This window comes from Pteropus medius, unplaced genomic scaffold (genome assembly GCF_902729225.1).
Source record: "Pteropus medius unplaced genomic scaffold, Ma_sr-lr_union100, whole genome shotgun sequence".
NCBI classification, from domain to species: Eukaryota; Metazoa; Chordata; class Mammalia; order Chiroptera; family Pteropodidae; genus Pteropus; species Pteropus medius.
The window spans coordinates 19,016,676-19,039,003 of record NW_024340696.1 but is presented as its reverse complement, the minus strand read 5'-3'; the positions used below and the strand labels follow the sequence as shown (position 1 = coordinate 19,039,003).

The following is a 22,328-nucleotide window of genomic DNA, read 5'->3' as shown; positions in this document are numbered from 1 at the left end:
GGTAAACCTCTACCAGAGTCTTCCTAAGACACGAGGCTGACATAGCTTCATGGCAGCATAAATTAAGAGACTCACAGACAGTGAGAGTGGGGCTTTCTAAAAGTCTAATAACACACATTTTAGAGAACAGACAGTGATTTCATTCGAAGTTAGGCCTCTGCCCTTTTTCATTAACTAAACGTGCAGAGAGAATCTCGATTTCCAACCATTCTTTTTGAAACACTTTGTAGGGCTTTGGATTCTTCTTGTGATTCTGTTTACTGGAATCTGAAATGCTTGTTGAAACTCTGATAAATTTTTGCTGATTCCCAGGTTGCTTACTTGGGTGAAATACAGCAAGTGATCGGGTGGGGGTAACAGTGAAGTCGTGAAAACATCAGTTGCTGAAGCAGGCAGCCTCTCTGTTCTTTCTCCACCCATCCCAGCTCCCCTCAGCAAATTTCTGCTGTGTGTTTTTGTAAAATCATCATTCAAGAAATGTTTTTATCAACCCCTCCTTTGTGTTAATATCTAGTATGTATGCTGATGCTTACGATCTGTAGTAGGGAGAAAGGAGTAAACATACCTATAGCAGAGCAAGACAGTACATAATAGTATGTGGTATAGAGAACGAGAAGAGAGCGGGCAGGGAACCCAGGTGGGACTTGAATCCAGAAAGGCAAGAAAGATTGGAGGCATGCTAAGTCAGAGGAATCAAGTGAGCCAAGGCAGGGATATAGCGATGAACATGATATGTAAGAACTTTATTGTATGCTAAAATTTTTTCGATTTATTAATATTGGGAAACAAAATTAAGATTAAATAGTTGTGATGGGGTGCCTGGTGCTGGAAGGATTTAATTGAGCACACTATCCCCTACCTAGAAGTGGACTTGCTTCAATGGCTTTGATCAGTAGCCATACCTATATTTTAAATGGAATACTTTAGCATTTTGAAGGGTGGGATGAGTTTGGAAGAAATCAGGTTTCATTGGCTTGTTTGCTTTGTTTATTTTACTAAAACAGTATTTTTAGGGTACTAAATCAATCTTCTGTCTTGTAGAAGAAAGTTACCTCTATAGTTAAGAAGCCGGGTTTTTCCCTTTAAAAGGGATTTTATTTCCTAATTGTGAAATCTTGGCCTGTTTGCTTATAAATGAGAATGTTTCTGAGTAAAGGACAGCTTTAATGCTTTATATGAGTTTGGATAGCTGTTGTAGAAGCAAAATTGATTTATAGCATTGCTTCTCTTATTGCCTGAAGGAATAAGAGAAATCCTACATTTACTTGTGATAAGTTACATAGGCCAGTACTTAGAAATGTTGTTTGTTTGAAAGATAAAATATGAGATTCACATGGGGATGGTGAAGAGGAGAAGAGGTAGTAGTCCAGGGGGCCCTGGCATTGTAAAGATTGGGAGTTTCTGTTGTAAATTATAAATTTGAGTAGGAACTGATGACCCTAAAATTTCCGATTACATCTGTTACCTTAAATCAGTTTTCTGGTATTTATTTTTCCACTTATTTAAAGTACATTTTCATTTAATAGTGTATTCTTAATAAAGCCAAAGGGAACCTATAGCTATAATGTAGGTAAGCTTTTGAATAGTAGTTGATTTATTTTCCAGTTCTTTTTCCTGTATCTTGTGTTATATTGACAGTTGCTATTATTTATCTAATTTAAACAGTAGTGCTTAGGTTGAAACTTGATTCTAGTCAATTTTATTATGATAGGTTTACCGTCTTCTCAAATGTACTACCCTTCTAATGCATTGTTACTGTAGTATGAAGGTAAAAACAAATTTACAACTGTTAACCATAAACCTAACCTTTCCTCAGTTTGCTTGATTTACTACAAATTAAATTATATTATGCCTCATATAAATCATTAAGTATATAATTTAAAGCAGTTGCTGTGATCCATCTTTTACTATTTTTTGCCCTCACATGGAAATGTGGAACTTCAAGTGTGAAAGGCAGCAAAATGATTAGAAAACTGCCCTTCTGGAGTCCTCAGCGAGCATTTATTTCCATGTTGGTGTATGACAGCCGGATCCTTTCAGCTCTGAGCTGGAGATGCACACATTACATTCAGGGTGGAATGTTTGCTCCTTGACTTGTCTGCCTGATTTAAATATTCATACTTCACCAGAAGGAAAAAGCTGCTGACTTCTAAAAGTGGGTCAGTTTTTTTTTTTTTTTAATGGCCCTTTTGGCACTTTGTAATGTGTTAATACTGCCTTAGAGCTGGGGAATAGTTTGGCAGAGCTCATCTTTATCACTTCAGGGGCCAAGGCTTCACTAGGCCAGTGGAAGGAGAGAGCATTGCGGATATTAATAGCTAATAGACTATGATATGGGCTTTACTTGCCTTTCTGTTTGCTTTTCTGGATGTAGAATGTAGTATGTTAACCAGAAAGGATTAATTTGAGAAAAAAACCTTTTATGGGTAGACCAATGTAAAAGGTGACACTGTAAATAAACAGCAGTAGCCTGTGTCTTCAGATGCATGGTAGTACGGAATAAATTCCACAGTTGCATGAACTTGTTTTATTTCTCTATTTGAAAATAATTTTTGAAAGAGATCTTTGGATAGAATGGAATCATTATTAGGTTGTGAATCTTATTCCTATATCATTTATTTAAGCTTAGTGACTGTGTAAAGTATACTTTGTATTGATTGAGTTTCTTACATCTGAGGGACTCATGTGGCATTTTGAAAGTGAATGTCATTTTTAATCCTCACAGAATTAAAACTTAAATATCTTTTTTCTTGGAAAGGAGGAGTAAGACAGTAGAATGAGAAAGGGAGGGTTAGAATAATAGCAGGTACTAGAACGAGAGAGATCTTCTGGAAATTCTGATTATCATGTCTTAGTCATGGGACATAAGTGAGATTGAGAGAGTCCGGATTACTTACTTATACAGGAGAAATATTATACATTTCACCAGTCTCTTCCTTCGGTTACCCAGTTTGCAATAATGAATTGATGGTTTCAGTCCAGTCTTATAATGTGTCTTTGGCCCTTCTTTACCCTAGACCAACTCAAGAAGTGATGGATTTGCTCAGAATCGCACTGATCACACAGACTCTGGCTTCTTATAGGATCTTCTTGATCATTGTCAAATTCTAGCTCCCACTTTAAAATGGCCAAAGACTTGTCCAATGATCTAAAAGTTTGGTTCAGGTATCTAAAAATCTGGCATATGCTCAGTTAAATACTATGATTGCTCATGTGTCTCTTCCATTGGCCCAAGATGTGCTTGCATTTATCGAAATGATATGTACTATATTTAGTTGCCTGATATCCTGAAAAATAACCAGAATATTATTGAACCTGATTCTGGGGAATTATTTATTTACCTTCCTTTAGACACTAATTCTGTTGCAGAAGATTGTTCTTAAATCTCAAATCATACTAAATAGAGTAGGGAAAATTGCCATTTTTAATAGTTAAACAAGAGATATAAATAGTTTTAAAGAAGAGAGACATGTAGGATTTAAAAACTAAATCAAATGAATCCTGGTCTCTAGGATTTCATAGTGTAGAATTTTAAGGAATTCTAGAGTGTATCTTTACTACAAAGCACAGAATCGTTCTGAAATATACGTGCCTACTGCTGAAGTATTTAAGGATTAAATTTCATGTTGTTTACTCTCAGATGGTTCATGGGGAAGAAATGACAGTTTGGAGAAGGACGGAAGGATATGTAGATACTGGTTTATCTAAGGGATCATTGTACTATTCTTTGAACTTTTCTGTGTTTGAAATTTTACAAAATAAAAAATCATAAAAATAAAAACAAGAAACATTTTCTAATTTATTTTAACTCTAAGTCTTCATGTATTAGGCATGCTTATAAAGCAATTGGGCAGAACCTGTACCTTTGGAATCTTGACATGCATATCTCACTAAGTAGATCATACCACCCCAGAAAGAAGCCTTCTTGTAATTGAAACCAAGGAGAAGAAACTTCTAACTTTCAAATTAGTCCCTTGGTTAATATTCCCAAGATAATTTTGACCCAGATGACTAAAAAATAATCAGTTTTCAGTGTATTTAGTAGTGTGCAGCAAAAAAAAAAAAAAAAAAAAAAGTTATTGCTTAAAAGAAATAACTACAACACTCAAATAATTGTTGGCATAGAACTTTCTCCATACATCTTAAATTTTCCTAAGATCTCATTTGTTAAATGACTTCTTTTGTATCCTCCTGACTTTTTTTCTTTTTGACTTCTGTATCTTCTAAAAAGCATTTGTGTGTGTTAAGAAAATTCAGTTTTTAAAACTATGACCTGTTCTGCTTTTATGTTTAAAACTGTGTTGGGGGGCGATGGGGAAGGAGGTGATGGAGAAAGGAGAGAAAAAAGGAAGTTGGATTTTTGTACGTGTTTTAAAGAAGAGAGAGAGAAATAAGTATATGTATCTCATGCTCTGTATTATCTTTAATGACCTATTTACTGTGTACAGGCATGTTCAAATCTAGTACACTTACAAAGGATGGGGCCAACCTGAGAAATCCTTACTCTGGCCAGATCAAGAACCTTATCTTGTGTATGGTGCGTGCGTGCGTGCGTGCGTGCGTGCGTGTGTGTGTTGTAGTATCAGTATATTTCTAAGGATGAATAGATTTATATTTAACCCAAGAGGGAAAGGGAAGCTATTCCTGGGTTTTTACTACTTAAATAATCAATTCATGAGAGAGAATCAGAGCTGTAAGAAAAAATTCAGTGGTGTTTCAATTTGAACATATACAGAATCCTCCGCTCCCTACCACGATATGCGATTTTGTATAAGATACTTTAGGATTGAATCATAAGCAAGTGTTTGTTACCAGCAGAACCCCTTAATGCTGTCCTTCAGCACGTATTATTATTTCCTATACTCTAGATTTTATTAGTTACTAAACCCTAATTTTATAATATACCACAATGAGTAATCCAAATATTTTAACTCTCAGAGTCATTTTAGATTGTACAAGGGCTGCAGAGTCCCAAGCCCTCACCCCTCTTTATCTTTTGAAAATCACTATTCAGTCATTGTCTTTTCTACTTATAATTAGGTTGCGAAATTATTTTGGAGTTAATCCCTAAAAAAAACTTTATTATAGTCTAACATAGTATTTTTCTTTGTTTATAACTTCAAATAGTATCATCACTGTATAGTGTAGATATTTCCTTCTACCACTACCCCACCCTGCCTCCATCCTTCCTCCATTCTCCACTGAAGTGAGACCACTATGTTTAATGAAATTCCATTTCCTATGTGACTTGTATTATGTTCTACCCACTAAAATACAAGAGTAGAGTGAAAGTCACTTGGGATTACTGCCAGAGGTTGTTCAGAAGAAACCACATCTAGTAACCCTGTTATATCTGGCACAGTTCATACTCGGAAGCCAGCACAAAAAGACTTGGAAGGTTAAATTCTCCTACTGGAACATTTTCAGTTACATGTGCTTTAGGCTTATAAAAGACCTAATCTCTTTTCCTCTAAAATGCTGTTCCTGTCAAATAATAGTAAACTCATTTGAGGGTTTTTTCATAGATATATTGCTTGGAAGTCTTGGGAAGATGTAGAAAAGGAAACAAACTGATAAGCACTTGGTATTTTTCATTCATGCAGATGTATTTAATCATAGGACAAATTTTAAATTATTTTTTCTGACTTTAGTCAAGGACTCTAGAAAGCTGCAGATTGTGCAGTTTTGACTGAGATCCTGATAGTGATCTGTAATTCTAGTTCGTTCTTTATGAAATCGACCTTTTGTCTTTACTACTGAGAAGGGTGGAGTGAAATACAGAACTGAATTCAGTCTTTATAGATCTACAATTGAGCCTGTACCTATCTGATTTTAAGGTATTTTTGAGTCATATGAAGAGTATGATTATAAGAGTATAAGTCTCTAGGTTTAAGTTGGAGCTCTCCGTGTCGACCATTGCATGCTTCCTGAGAATTAATATTATAATAAAAATTGTGATGAACTGCTTCCTTTCAGATGGGTGCTGTACCTGTCTATTCTTACTCAGAGTTCCCCACATATTCACTTTACCGGGGACAAAACCTTTTTCTCACTTTAATGACCACCGATATATTGATTTAGCTAAACCTTCATTTGTAAATATAAGCAGAAAAGAAAAAATTACCAGTTAGATGAAGAGAATCAGCAGCTTGAGAGTGAGGAATGAAGCTGAGCAATCAAAATAAATTCCCCATCCCACATGAAAGAAAACAGGAGATAACTTTTTAAATTTTTCATTAATATTCTCAATGAGGGTTGAGAGGATATTATTTTATCAGTTAAACAAAAAACTGGTTATTCTTATTACCCTCAGAATAAAAGTCAAGTCCTTACAGTGGTCTGTCCTTATCTTCTGCTCTTCTCCAGCCCACTCATCCTGCTCCAGCTACACAGGGCTTCTTGCTATTCTTAAACAAGATGGCTGTTCCCACCTTCAGGCTTTCTAACGGCCGTTCTCTCTGCCTGGAAGCTCTTAAAGTCACACAGCTAACTCCTTTACTTCCTTCAAGAGCCTAGAATGGTATCTGGGAACATGGTAGGTGCTCGATAGTTTCTGAAAGAATAAAATAAAGAAGAGAATTCAAAAGCAACCTCAGTAAAGGGAGTGAATAACAAAGTGGACTCTGCAAGAAGATGAATTAGTAAATTAGAAAAAAATTAAGAAATTCTCCTATAATGTAGCAAAGAGTCAAAGAAATGGACAGAGAGAGAGAGAGAAAACAAACATGGAGACTAGATCTAAGAGATATAATAGCTGTGTAATAGGAGTTTCAAAAGAAAAGCAGTGATCAAAAAAATTATAGAAGAAAAAAAAATTCTGGACTAAAAAAAAGCCTCAGATCTTAAGATAAAATTCTTAGTATCAGGCGAGATTACTTGTTGGGGGCGCGGAAGACTCATCATATTCCCCCAAATTTTTAAGTTCTTAAATAAGGAGAAAAATCCCACAAACTTCTCAATAGTTAGTAACCACAACCAAAAAAGTTTTATTTACAAAGGAGTAAGAATCAGATAAATATTACATTTTTCATCAACAACTCTCAATGCTAAAAGATAGGGGAACTTCATAGAATTCCAAGGTTTCAGGATTGTGATACTAGAACTTTATATATAGGAAAGTAATCACTTAGGTGTGAGGGTAAAAGGCATTTTGGACTCACAAAGTATACTATTCACATATCCTTTCTGGAAAATTTTGTCTGAAAAATTTTGGTTAGATGTCCTCCAACCAAATTAATCAGAAATAATCAGTAAAATAAACAAAACTAAAAGTTCTTTGAAAAGATCAACAAAATGAACAAACCATTAGTTATCCCGACCCAAGGGGGAAAAAAAGAGCAGATTATTGTGGATATTCTAGGTGGTAAAATAACATAGGAAAAGGAAATGAAAAAACACTGTTGGAACCATAGATGAAGATTATCGTTATTTGCAGATGATGTGATAATCTACTTAGAGAAACCAGGAAAATCAATGAACATTATTACAACTAATAACAGTGAGATTGCCATATACAAGGTAAAATCAAAACCAAGAACTTTCCTTTATATCAGCAGTATCCTGAGTAGATAATAATGAGAAAAAAATCATCTAGGTCACAAAAGCAAGCAGTTTTTCAAAAGACAGAAATAAATTTAAGAAAAGTAGAATACTTTTACGTTTACTTAGGGATATAAACGGATTTGAATCAATGAAGATCTGTTCCTTTATTCTGGATGGATAGATCCAGCGTTTATAAAAAGTTAATTCTCCTGAAATCTATAAATTTAATGTTTAATTTCATTCAAAGTTCCAGTGGATATTTTGGGGACTGTTGCAGATTGATTCCACGGTTCACCCAGATGTAGCCAAGGAAATTTTGAGAAATAACGGGGAATGCTGCGTTTCTGGCCCAGACTGTCATCCACCTGCGACTGAACAACTTCACTTGAATATCCCACAGGCTCCTCAGACTCAGTGTGTGCCAAACTGAACTTACTTTCTTCTCTCCAGTTTTTTTCCCCATGATATTTCTCATTGCTGTCAATGTTTTGCCTCTCTACTATAATAATCAAGCAAGAAACCTGGAAGTCATCCATGATTCTGAAAGCCATCCTTGATCCCTTTCACTCATCTCCAAAATTCAGTCATTAAGTCCCGCCAGTCTTCCTCTAAAATAGCTCATATCTATCTTCTTGCTATAATCACTGGTTTAGCCCATGCCATCATCATCTCTTGCCTGACTTATTAAAAGAGCCTCTTGGTAGATTTCTCTGCTTTCAGTCTTCCTCCTTTCCAATTGTTGTGACTAAGGTGAGTCTTCAAACATGCAAATCTGAATTATGGCCTAAGATTCCTCAGTGTCTTTGCTCTTCGGACCAAGTCCAGAATCCCAGAATGACTTAAAAACCCAGATACTCACCTATATTCTTTCTCTCTTTCCCTCCAAACACCATTTTGGGGCTTCTCTCACTTCCTAGATGGACCCAGATCTTCCTGTGCCTTTGAACTTATCTTTCTCCCTTCTGAAGTTCTACCCACTTTCATGAATTTATATGCATCCTTCAAGTCTCATGTAAAAACCACATTCTTCTGGAGGCTTTCCTTGACCTCTAGATCAGGGTAGGTCCAACTGTTGGATGTTCACCTAGTTCATCCTGTTCCCTTTAACTTAACATTCATTATATTGTATTGTAACTATTTATCTTTCTTGCTTCTCAGTTTTAAACTCCATGAGAGTCAGGACATCATCTGCTTATTCAAGGGGATATTTTCTGTGCCTGGCACAGTGTAATATATGTAATAAATATGGGTAATGAATGAAATAACTGCCAAAATCAAAACAGACCGGAGAGTTGTAATAGGTGAAACAGTATGATGCTGGCAAGAAGAAACAGATCAACAGAACAAAACAGACGCAAAAACAAAACTTTCATGTAAATTAGAATTTAACATAATATAGAAGTAGGGAAAGATGGATGATTTAATATATGTTGTTAGAACAATTAGATCCCCACTCTAGGAAAAATATCAAGTGAGTTTTTTATACTAGTCAGATCTGTTTTGATTGTAAATTACAAACTCAACTAGCTTAAGCCAAGAAGAGAGGATTTATTGGAAGAATTTTAAGGTATCATTGAAAAGAGGGAACAGCTGAATATCTGAGCTTTGGGATTGCACAAGGCAGCAAACCTCTTCAGTCCTCACAGTCTGGAAAGCTGCTAAGATACTGTTTCTCTTACGTCTTATGTTTTCAGCTTCATTTTCTCCTACTGTAGACTAACCTCATGTGGCAGAGAACATAGCCTCTGGCAGTTTCCAGGCTTAAAATTTTGTCACCTTTTGAAGAAAAGCACTCTCCAGCTCTATCTTAATGTTGAAAATCCCTGAGGAAGTACTTTGTGTGGCTTGGGTCACATGCTTGTCCACCATCCTCATCTAAGACTTAGGGCAGTCGTGTGTCCAAGGAGACTGGGTAGTGTAAGTTCCTGCACTGACTACATGTTGGTTTCTGTGGGTGCATATGTGTGTGTGTGTAAGTGTGTGCATTGAGGGAGGTTAGCACAGCATTAGCCACTGAAGGACTGCAGTGGGCTAGATGCCTTAATTTTTGTGTGTTCTTGTCTTGATTTCACATCATACACAAAAAATAGGTTTAAGGTGGATTAGAGATAAAATAGAAAATTATGAAAATATTTGAAGAAAAGAATTTTATTTTATTTTATTTATTTTTTTAAATCTCAGAGTGTGGAAGACCTTCCTTAGCATGATAAGAAGACCAGAAACCACACAGGGAAAGACTTAATAACATAAGGGAAAAAAGGAGAAGAACCTCCTTTAAGGAAAGGCAGTAAAACTAAAATTGTAAGAACAATAAAAAAAACGATGAAACATATTTTCAACACGTGTCTGATAAAGGGCTGTTAGTCTTATATACAGCGTTCTTATGAATATCTGAGAAAAGGATGAGCATCACAAGGGAAAAGTAGGTGATGGACATTAATAGGCAATTCACAAAAGAAGTAAAAATGTTAGTCAAAGTCACAGAGAAGGAAACATCAGTGGACAAATGCATGAAAATTGAGCAGCCTTATTAGTATTTAGGAAAACGAGATTTAAAACCATAATGGGATAGCACTTTATTTCTGCCAGATTGGCAAAAATTAAAATATCCAACAATAACTGTTGGCAAGGATAGAGTAGCAAGAAACTATGTACGCTGTTGGATGGAACGTAAAACAGTTCGACCACTTTGGAAAGCAATTTTGTGTATTCTACCAAATCCGAAGATTTGTTATGACCTACCAGTTCTAATCCTAGGTATATACCCTAGAGCAGCACTTTCCAATAGAAGTAGAACAGAAGCCACATATGTAATTTAAAATTTTCTAGTAGCCACATCACAAAAATATATATATAATTATATCATAATTTAATTATATATTTTATTAAATTTTATTAACTATAAATTTTATTAAATTTTATTTAGCTATAAATATATCTAAAATGTTATTCCAACATACAATCAGTATTAAAAATTACCAGTGAGATGTTTTACATTCTTTTGTAATCTGATGTTTATATTTTACACTTATAACTCAATTCAGAGTAGCCACATTTCAAGTGCTCAGTGGCCACCATAGGTGGCTAGTGGATACAGTATTGGACAGTGCAGCTCTAGAGTCACTCTTATATAAAATATTTGTAGCTGCTTTGTTTCTTTTTAAATGAAATTTATTGGGGTGACTGGTTAATAAAATTATGTAGGTTTCAAGTATACAGTTCAATAATACATCATATGAATATTGCATTTTGTGTTCACTACCCAGAGTTAAATTTCTTCTCGTCACCATATATTTGACCCCCTTTACCCTTATCTGCCTCCCTTGTCCTTACCTTCCCTACTGTTTTCCATGTCCATGAGTCTCTGTTTGTTCGTCTTGTTCGTTCGTTGCTTTCAGTTTTATATCCCATATACGAGTGAAATCATATGGTTCTCAACTTTTTCAGTCTGACCTATTTTGCTTAGCATGATAATCTCAGGATCCATCTATGTTGTCACAAATGGCAGTATTTCATCTTTTCTTATGGATGAGTAATATTTCATTGTATATATGTACCACATCTTTATGCAGTCATCTATCGAAGGGAACTTTGGTTGTTTCCATGTTTTGGCCACCATGAATAATCCTGCTATGTACATCAGGGTGCATATATCTTTACAGATAGATGTTTTCAGATTTTTTGGGTAGATACCCAGAAGCAGCCTTATTAATAACGGAAAATGAAACCAATCTAAATGTCCCTCGACAGAATAAATTATGGTAAATTCCCATAGTGGAATATTGTATTATACTTTTTAAAAATGTGAAACTGTATGTGGATGTATCAACATGGAGAATTTCTCAATATTGGGCAAAAAGGAAATAAAAGTCACATAAGAATATATAAACGCTAATAAAGCATTGTATATGGATAGTTACATAAGTAGTAAAGTTATAAAGGAAAAAAGGAATGATAAAAATAATTTTTACTATAGTAATTACATTTTGGGCCAAAGGAGAGGGATACAGTTGGAGAGGGGTCACGTGGATGCAAAGATATTGGTAATAGCCCATTTTTTAAAGATACATAAGCACATATACATACATACACATCAATACAGACACACACATACACTCAGACTCTTCCACAAATCATTGGCCATACTGAAATTATTAATGGCCAGTAAATGTGAAGTGATACTCAGTTTTACTAATCCAAGAATTATAAATTAGAACAATAGTGAAATATTTTTTGCTTGTCAAACTGGTAAATTTTAAAGGTGTCAAATCCATGCACTTATAAGGGATAGACAAACAGGCAATTCATCCACTGTTGATGAGAGTACACAAAACTGCCTCTCTGGAGAGCAGTTTTGGAAAAGGAATCCAGATTTTAAATTGGCCCACTCTTAAACCTAGCAACATAACTTCTAAAAATTTATTCTTAGGAAAGATTCAGGTAATGAATGAAGATACATTTATAAGGATGTTCATTAAGGCTTTTTTTCTTGTAATAGCGGAAAATTGAAAACAGCATTTTAGGGGATTGGTTAAAGTATGGTGTATTCATGAGTGCAGTTGTTAAGAAAAAGAAGCGGTAGATGATGACATGGAAACATGTCCATGACATATTGTTAAGTAAACAAAATAAGGGCAGAACAGTATGCAATTTTGCATCCCAGTGTTGTTATATAAAACTAGAAAAAGAATAAAACTACAGTGCATATCTCTGAGTGGAGGGGTGATTAAATGATATTTTAATTTTTTGAAAAAATTTTAATGAAAATATATTACATTTATAAATGAGAAAATAAAAGAATATCCCCCTTTTTTCTCCTGAGATTGGCATCATTTTGTGTAACAAGATCCTAAGGATGCCGGATGTTACTCTCGACTTATCTAACTCAAACTCTGGTGCCTTTCGTTTTGAGAAATTTATAGATTAAGACCATTTTCTTTTTAAAGCAGCACTTAAAATTTGGCTTTAACCTATTTAAGCTATCAGCTAATAGAGCTATGGTTTTTTTTTTTTTCTTTTTAAAAAATTTTTATTTTATATTAGTTTCAGGTACACAGCACAATGGCCAAACATTCACATAAATCACAAAATGATCCCCCTCGACCATGCCAGCACCTACCTGGCACCACAGTAACACTGACTATATTCCCTGTCCTGCACTCCATATACCTGTGACTGTTTCGTAACTACTAATTTGTACTCCATAGAGCTATGGTTTTCATTTTGGCGTGGAAGAGGAGGGAAAAAGGTATGCCTTAGGGAAAATGGGTAACTATATGACACTGTCCAGGACCTTAGACTTATAATAGTTCTGCTAATTTTAATCAAACATTTATGTCTCACCCCATTGCCATAGTCTCAGGGTAAGTGTCACTCCTGAATGCTTCAGGATAATTTCAGCTTTAGTACAGTGTTACTAAAGTCTTTTCCAGATACTGTCAGGCCTTCCAGACAAAACCAGAGGAAGAATCCCAGCCAAAACCTTTTGATTTGACCTGCCTCAGAATGCCTGTTAATCTAAAGAGAATAGAATCTGCTAATTTAACAGTTTAAAATATATACTGTCTTGTTACACATGTTTATTATGCACTTGTTAGAAAGATAATGAATTTGCATGAACAATTAGGTTAAGTCCTGCTAAGTCTCCACTTCATTAGGTCCTGTGGACTATCTTTGGATTCCTGTTTCCAGGCGTCAGCTCCATTACCTTCCCTTCCCTCTCTCAGCAGATGGTTTCAGGGACCGCCAGGACCCCTCCCAACTATAAAAGTCTATGATTCTTTGCTGTTTTTTCTTTTTTTAGCCAAGGAAATGACATAGTCTAAGTTATACTTTCTTGAAATTAATCTGGCAACACTGTATAGAAAGGGAGAGGTGGGGTGCAGAAAAACAGAATCATATTATTACAGTTTAGGGGTAGGGAAATTATTTCTGACACAGGTAAAGGGCAAGAGGTATGAGGAGGAGAGGTTGGACTGAATAGTACTGCAGAAGCAGAGTAAGAATCACCAGGATTAGCAGTTGATTGAAGCTGGGCCACAGGCAGAAGGAGAAAGAATGAGAGATGATTTTGAGACTGAGCTTGGGAGGTTAAAAATATGTGGCATAAGAGCACTTCTTTACTAAGTGCTTCCTTACACATGAATTTCTTATGGAACTTCACTCACTGTTAACGGTCTCTAGCTCCTTACGGTTCTGCGTTGCTATTTGAAATGTTTATTTACTTGTGAGCGAATATGGATCGATGTTACTGTTCTGAAATCAGCTTTTTTTTTTTCCTGTTCAATCCTCCTAGCCCATCCCCAAATAGTAGAAATTACTCGAGGAAACACAAACGCTGGCTTAGAAGAAATGGTGTTCAAGTTCTGAAAATTGCAAATTAAAGAAGAAGCAAAAATAGTTCAATGAAAGCATAAAATATTACTTGAATACAAATATGAGATTTAGTGAAAATTGGTACAAGTTTATGATGCAAGTCGTTTCTCTAAAAGATCTAAAAGTATGTATTTTAAGGTTAAAAGATCTTTTTGAGCTTTGTGTTCAAGGTTGTTTTAAAGTTAAATTATGGTAACATTCAGAGAGTAGTAGACTACTGAAAAATAGCTTATTTATACATTTCAGGCTAAAAAAGAATATTTTTCCCATTGTCTGTTTTCAAATTTTTTTAAATGCTATCATTGAAATCAGATATTTAGTCCCCACTGGTTCAAAGAATCACCTCATGATCATAATGTTAGACAAATGTTAAAAACCTGGGTAAATCATATGATTAGAATAAAAGATGGTGCAGTGTCTTCTTATCATAAAAGAAGCATTCTTGATTGGAGAGGGAAGTTTCTGAAGAGAAAAAATAACTTTCGGTTATTTTATACTCACGTAAATCAAAGAATAGAAACCAAAAATGTAGCTCGGTCATATTCCCTGGATAGTTCTTTTCAGAGGCTGAGATTCTAAAATTGCAGTAGCTTTTAATGTATTAGCAAGATGTTCTCCAGATAGAGTCAGCAGTTTACTCTATTGTTTAGTGTTGATTCTTTGTCCATAGCCTGTAATGAATAACAGCCTACTGTGTTAGTTGCATATGTCAGAACTTTCTTCTTGCAGAAGGTAGTACATTACATTTCAGTTTCAAGAATTAATTTTAGTGAGGATAATTATCAAATTATAAAACACCATCCAAAGAATTAAGTCTTTAAAATACTTTCATAAATAAAGAATATTTTACCTACCTCCCTTTCCGAATTTGGGGATTTACATTCTTATTTTCCTTTATGCCTTTATTGTTAGTTTTACTATGTCACCACAGAATGGATAAGGTGGAGTAAAGTTGAAATACTTTTAACTAAAAAGCATTCTAGTGGCAATTTGTTGTTTTTATTCCCATTTGTGGTTGTTGTATCTCCTAAAGCCCACTATTGGAAATGACATGGAATTTATTGCTATGTTTTTAGGTTACATTTAAGGAATATAGTTTAACAGTGAAGACAGTGGAGAGTTTTTTGAACCTTAAACTCAAAGGGACTTTTAGGGTAAAAACAGTGTTTTCAGAACAGGTACTCAGTTGGGCCTCTCGAATGGAATAAAATATTGTTTTGGGAACCTATTATATGAGGAAAAATTCAGCTCAAGTAATTGTTAGACTCCGTGAAACTCAGTAAGTATCAAGTAAAATTAATCAGCGAAAGAACATCTCAGAACATGAAGTGCAAAAAAATTGCCAAAGATTATGGGACAAGAAGTTATTATTGACTTCCTGAGTTAACTCCTTAATTTCTCCAAAGTTTAGTCCATGTTGGCCAGTATCACTCTTCCAGGAGCCATGTTTTGTTTTAATAAGGTAAGGTTCAGATTAATAAACTATGGTTGCATCAACATTGGTTTTTGGCTTGATGTGGAGAGCCAAAAGGATTGAAAGTATGTCCAGCAGTCTGTAGTTATCCTGTGTTCATATATCCTTCAGGGGTGTAGTAATACACATTTAGAGCAAATGAAAAATTAAAAACATCTTTACAAGGCAAGCTTTTAAAGTGTAAAGAAGTATTTTAACTTATAGAGTTTAACATGAGCGTTGCAACTCAATCAGGAAGCCTTCAAGTATAAAAAGGGAAAAGCATTTTTCTCAAAAATATAGTAAATAGCATAATTATTATTGTAATTATGAAAATAACATTTTTATTGTAAAACCTTCAACTAATTCAGTAAAGCAAAAATTTCCAGTAAGCTCAGCATTCAACTGTTAATATTTTGGTATATAATATTATTATTTTTATAGAAATTAATATGAGATAGTTCCAGAAGAACCAAGATTTTCTAGTTAAAAGTTCAGGGACAGTGTGTGTGCATGTACTTGAAAATTGAAATAATTTTGCATTCTGACACCAAGCACACACTATAAAGTTGAAGTTTTCAGAATAATTAAGAACACAAGTATAGTTTTTGGAGAAGACAGCTTTTCAAATCCTTTTTTGTTGTATCTCCCAAAGCCTACCCTTCAAAAAAAAAATGTTTCTCCAGATTCCTAACTCAAGCATTTAGAGAATTAACTACTGACCTATTAAATAATTCCAATTTTAGTAAATGTTATCCTTTTTGTATTAAGCTGAAGTGAAATGAATTCCTTGTAGCCAAATAAGAATTCTTAATGTATTGACTATAAACAAGAAAGTAAAATATGGACCACTTTGCTTATTACCTTCTGAATGTGAATTATATGCTGAAAACAAGATAAAGAGAAGTAGGATCATTCTTTAAAAGCTGTTCTCTGAATACTGATTCCTGACGAGGCAGCTTTTCCATGTGGGAACAAAAGATGTCTCCTCATAGCTTTGGCTTTTAGTCCTCATGTGATGGGAGGTGAATTGGTTATGTCTTTCGCACTTGGGTATTTTAAAGATCTTAAGCAGTACATTTAGTTGATTGGTTTGCTTCATTCCTGAATGAGTTGTATGTATTAAAGACTTCATCAAATTGCATTGTATTTTGTATGTTTCTCGTGCGGGCGTCTGCATTCAGGTGTAGTTAGTACTGTTTTCCAAGCCCAGAAAGGGCAGGGTGTTCAGTTGCTTTTATAAAGGCAATTTCTTGGTTGACTGCGATTGAGTACAGAATTATAATACTGAGGGCTTAATTTATAACAGAAAATGCAGGAGTGCAAACCTGCTAACCCCTTATACATGTATAAATAAGGTAAACAATGGCAGATTAGCATGGAATATTATTTGATGTGAATAATCTTAAAAACAAATTTTCTTGGCCTCTGTGTTGTACCTGTTAGCACAGAGAAAACTTGTAGAAATCTGTGCATCATCTTTGAAATATAATAAAATCAGGGAGAAAAAGAAGAGCGATGTGAGACAGCTGCTGCTTGGATTGGCAGCCTATTTATAATCTGGGAAGCTCGTAGCTAGATTGCTGTGCTGTGTGCTGTGCTCTCACACATCAGATAGGAATGATGATTTGCGTGTGTATGTGTGTGTGTTCCTACTCTCAGACTTCTAATTTTCAGAAAAGGATTCCTTTTCCTGCATAGAAATCATGCATACTAGCAAAAGCAGATTTTCTGAGTTCCAGACACTCAACAGTATCTCCCCAGGACCTCTGGGCATTTTTCAGTGCTGGGGGAAAGACCTTTGGTGGGCCAGGCATAAAGATATAAGGCCTTCTCAGCATTCTTCGTGAGGCTGCCTCTGCCGAGTGAGTGAGTCATGTGGGACAGAATGTCGCATTTCAGTACCTTTTGGCTATCTGTGCACGTTAGACAAATAACGATTGCCAAGCCAACGTGTCTCAGGTTTTTTAATTATGGATTTAAATGCTCACAGGAGCTCTGCTCATATGTTAATTCTACTGTGTGACTTTAAAGGATTTTTTTTTTTTTTTGCATTTTATAATTCAGATTATAAAAGGCAGTCAAGCATTCAGTATCTAGACAGTTTACCACATAAACTTATTTGAGGGGCAAGCAGGGTATATAAGAGGTAGCTAAAGCTTTTCCACATTTTTATTCTGAGAAGGCAGAACAACCCTCCTTAATAATTTTCTTTAGGTTTGTTTTAAAGGGCCAAAAAGAGCCCTATTAATAAATACAACTTCGATACCTGATTTTGCAAAAGATCGTAAAGCGTTGGAATGACATTCTTAAGTCCACGTATGATCCGTTTCCCATACCTTGTGCATACTGTTAGGTCACAGATTGTCAGCAACTGAATTTTCCACCCAGGGCAGTTTTCGCTAAGGCGCACTTTATTACTAAAACACTTTCCATGTCACTGAGTTTGGGTGTTTTCAGAACGTTCTAATGGAATTTTAATTTTAAAACTCAGTCAAGATGTAATTATATAGCTGTATCTAACCCCCAAAGGACTAACAGTTTAAAAGCCAAATACAACATAGTTTTGGATCGTCTGGTTTTTTGGTTTATCCTTAGCCCAAATCTCTCACATAATCATGAATAATCAGAAAGCTGACTTCCTCCAATGCCCCATCAGAGAAATAGAGAAAACAGGATACATTTAAATAATTTACAAGGCATGATCTGAGATTTTCTTGTAAAGGACATTATTGGGACGTTAGCAAAATCTATTTGAATAAGGTCTATGGATAATAGTATCAATGTTGATTTTCTGATTTTTTTCCCTCAAATATTTTATTATGGAAAAATTTCAAACATACAATAAAAATTGAAAGAATTTTATAAGCACTCAGTCATAAGCTCATCACCTATACTTGCTTCATTAACACATCTGTCCCTGAATCCATCTTGTTTATTTATTTGCAAAATATTAGTAAAGGCATATTGTGCCTGCAACTTACTCTCAAATGGTTCAGGATAAAAAACGTGTGTGTTTGTATGAGGATAAAACATATGGCAGAGTTAACATTTGGAGAATCTGGGTGAAAGGTATATGGGAACTCAGTGCCCTTCTTACAACTTTTCCGTAAGTTGGAAATTATATCAAAATGAGAATTTTAAAGAAAAATATATTTATAAGAACAATGTAATTAATCAAATCAGAATATTCTCAAAATATCAGACAATCCCTCCTCCTCAGATAAAAAGAGATTTTTTTGTAGCCCAGAACTACGAATAATTAAGGTTTTATTATTGCCTTATTAGGAGGATGACGTTTCTGCTAACTTAATCTATTCTCATGGAAGGGCTAGCCTGAATACCAAAAGAGAATGGAAAGGGATAGCTACATCATCAGCAAGAATTTGACACTTTTACCTAAAAACCAACTGAATTGTTCGCCTGCTCGTTGGTCGTGCCTGAGTGAAGGGACACAGTAAGTTTGGACAAAGAAAAAACTCGGTGGTTACAAGACAGGAGAATATTCCTCCCCTCCCGCCCCCCCTTTTTAAAAAATTTATGGCATAATATTGTACTCTATTAGGAGATGGAGAAAAAGTTTTTAAAAATACAACTTTATACATGTGCCTGAGAGAAAATTCTTCCCTTTCAACATACACACATTAGTGTTCACTCTTTCAGAGAAAACTCCTGTGGGAAGGCAATTTATACTCATTTTCATGGTGTCTAGACCACCACCACATAGCTGATGAATAGTATTTACTAATAAGATTAAGAATCAAGAATGGAACAGTGTAGCAATCTGCTCATTTTGAGCAGCTTCCTGTGAGGAATTGGAAGGGATAGTCAGTAACAAGGGGTGACAGCTCTATAGACTCGAGGTAGGGCATCGTTGTGGTAGGAACAAGCATGTACAGAATTAGCAGAACAGCAGGTTCAATCTTAGAGGAGTGCCCAAGTCTCGTCTAAGTAAATGAAAGTGTAGAAGAAAAATGGAAGAGAATCTGAACAGGATGGTCACATCAGAGAGAAACTTAATGTTAAGTGGAAGGTAACGACAAGCATTTTATTAATGGAAGGAAAGCAATGTTGCTTGTTTACAAGTGGAAAGCAAAGGGAAGCACTTTTATGGAAGAAAGAGGACTACTAACAAAAAAAGGAGAAGAAAAGCGGAAAAAAGAAGTGAATGCGAGAGGGAGGGGAGGAGGGAAGGTTTTGATATCCTAGACCAGTGGGAGAATTAGGAAAATCAGAGAAAATCATAATTTAATGGGAGGTAGATTTATGCCTGGATAAGGCAAACATTGATAAGAAGAAAGTGATCAGCATCCCCACTGGCCCAGTGCATAAAGTCACAAAGTTGGGAGACATCCTCAGATACCACCTTGTCCTTTCCTTGCTTTCACATTCATTTGCACATGAACCAGGATTTCCCAAACTGTGTTTCTTGGGTCGTTAGGGTTCCAACATGTTAACAGGTTTTCCCACGGAAAAAGCATTCTGTAGTTAGAAAATTTTAAGAAATACTACATACTCTCTTGCCTCTCAGAGGTATTTAACGCACATTAGCAATTAAAGACCCTGAAATTCTGTAGTAAAGAAATTGTTTGACTGTATTAAACTTGGTATTTGGCAAACTTATTAACCTCTTTTCCAGGAACACACTGTTTCATGTCTTGAGGGACACCACTGTATCTCATTTGGGAATGCTGACCTAACCTTTTCTAGAGAGAGAGCAGTCTTTCTTAATTTCCTCACCTGTTTTTGGAAATGGATTTTGGCACTTTCCAAATGTTAGTCTAGTTTCGGCATGTTGCCTGAATCCCTTCTGGTTAGGTCTTACTCTGTAAAATAGCCTCGTGCAAGACAGACAGACTCACACATTGTTTGAAGTGGGAGGGACCTGAGTAATTATTGTTAACCTCCTTTGCCAGCTCCTGTCTTGCCTTACAGAAGGCTAGGAAACCCATACTTGGGCTTACGCTGTGTCCCTTCCTAAGTAATTTGTTAATTCAAGGTGTGAGACTTCAGCTTAGATGTGCCATAATAGAAATTAACAGAACACGGTTTTCTATAATAGGAAAATTACAGAATCATATATGCATGCGATGAACTTTTAGTTCATTTATGTAATTCTCTCATTTGTTTCTCTCATTACGGCATTGTGTCTCTTTAAGGAAGATGCTGACTTACACTTGTCTGTGTTTCACTAGAACACTCTTTTCCATTCCCACTTAGTTTGATGCCTGCATTTTCTGTTCTTGTGGTGGTTTTTTCCTTCCAAAGTAAATTATTCTGCTGCTCCTCAGGAATTCTTGAAATGTGAGCTCAAAGAAGATAAGGGTCTCTGTCTTTTCACTATTTTCTGTGGCACTTTCTGAGATGCTTGGCCCAGCATGATACCGTTCACAGATTCACCACACTGATGGGGAGGTGGTGGTGTATACTTGTTAATAGTTAAAAATTTGGCGAAGGTATTTTTAAAAATCTATATAATGATCCATTTCATATATTTGAAATGCTTAGTTTAGGGATAATGTTTTTCAGTTACAACTATCATGGGTTTAGCACATCAGCATTCAAAACAGGTCGCTTTTGAATTTGGAGTCAATACACTTGGTGCAGGTCCCAAGAGATAACTTCAGATATAGACAGCCAGGAGTCATGTTCATATCCGAGAAATTTCATAACTTCTGGAGGTAAATAGGACCAAAGAGGATAATATTTTATATTCTAGATCATCAGATGGTGTTAGACGCAAGGAGGGCAGAAAAGGTGAAAGTGGGAGCCCGTTATGTCGAGGGCCTTCTTTAAAAGCCAGTGGAAATACACATGCCTAGTGAGTGTTCTCACCCCTGCATGTGTACGAGGTGCTCCCCTCCTGCTGCTCCGTGAAGACCAATCCGGCAGTGTCAGAGCCGCGCTCCTGTTCTGTGGTGGCAGTTCTAATGAAAAATCGGTTTGCTGCAGGATATCAGCAGCCACTTCAGGGAATTCTAGTGTTGTCCCCAAACATGTCACAGGATCTTTCTCTGCAGATGCAATATGTGTGAATGAAATGCCATGTCTGAGAATGTCAACAGGAAACAACAGAAGACATTGGGAAATGACACCACTGATGCCAAAAAATAGGGACCAAATCTAAGAAAAAGTAATCGTGTTCCCAATCAGAGTAATTTTGAATAGCAGGGTTGCTCACTTACTGGTCGTAAATAACCAGGATAAATAAAACAGAGTAGTGGAAAACCTGCTTTCACTAGAGTATGTTTACTAGTCAGAGTTGGCCTAAGTTTCTATCATTCTGATCAAGCAATCTCTTCAAAATGATGGCCAAAAAAAGAGAAAAGTTAAAATGTAGAGATTGGTGATACACCCTTGGAAGAAAAGGATTTGAGATGCTACGACATGGTGATTAAGATTATTAGGAACCCTGAGAGTCAAGCTTGCTGGTTATGGTTATGTGGTCCTTTTTATGGTTATGTGGTCTTTTTCTTCCTAGGAAATGTAACTCACATTTCACTTGTTTCTCTGTTTGAATGTTGTGCTATCATTTCTAGAGCAGAGCTGCTATTTAACTCACAAGCACAAATACAAAAACAAAAACAAAGGAGCCAGTCAAATCTAAACAGACTGATAGATAAGATGGATGCAATTTCATTGCTAAGATTGGAATGTAGCCCGCCTAAGTTAATACAAGAGTAAAGCATTTAGGTTTTGAAAAATTGTTCCAAGTGGATAGAGTATAGTTTATAGCATCAGTAAGAACATGATACTCTGTAATACCAACTCCAGAACTTACTCAGGAGTGTGGCAGAGTGTCTTCTAGCTACATTCCTTTGATCCCTACTTGCAGCAAACTTTGCCTGAATTAGACATATCCAAGTGCTGTGTGGTCCTGGTTTATTCTTACTTAATTTATAAAAGGCTGTCTTATTTTTCGGTGTGGCATGCATACTTACCAATAAAAGTTAGCTTC

General features: G+C 35.6%; 1 protein-coding gene across 9 annotated transcripts in view; it reads left to right on the top strand.

Moving 5' to 3' along the window:
* The window catches only part of PHF21A (PHD finger protein 21A), a 121,573-nt gene that overhangs the window by 32,824 nt on the left and 66,421 nt on the right, over positions 1 to 22,328 (top strand). The gene's annotated exons all lie outside the window — the stretch shown is intronic.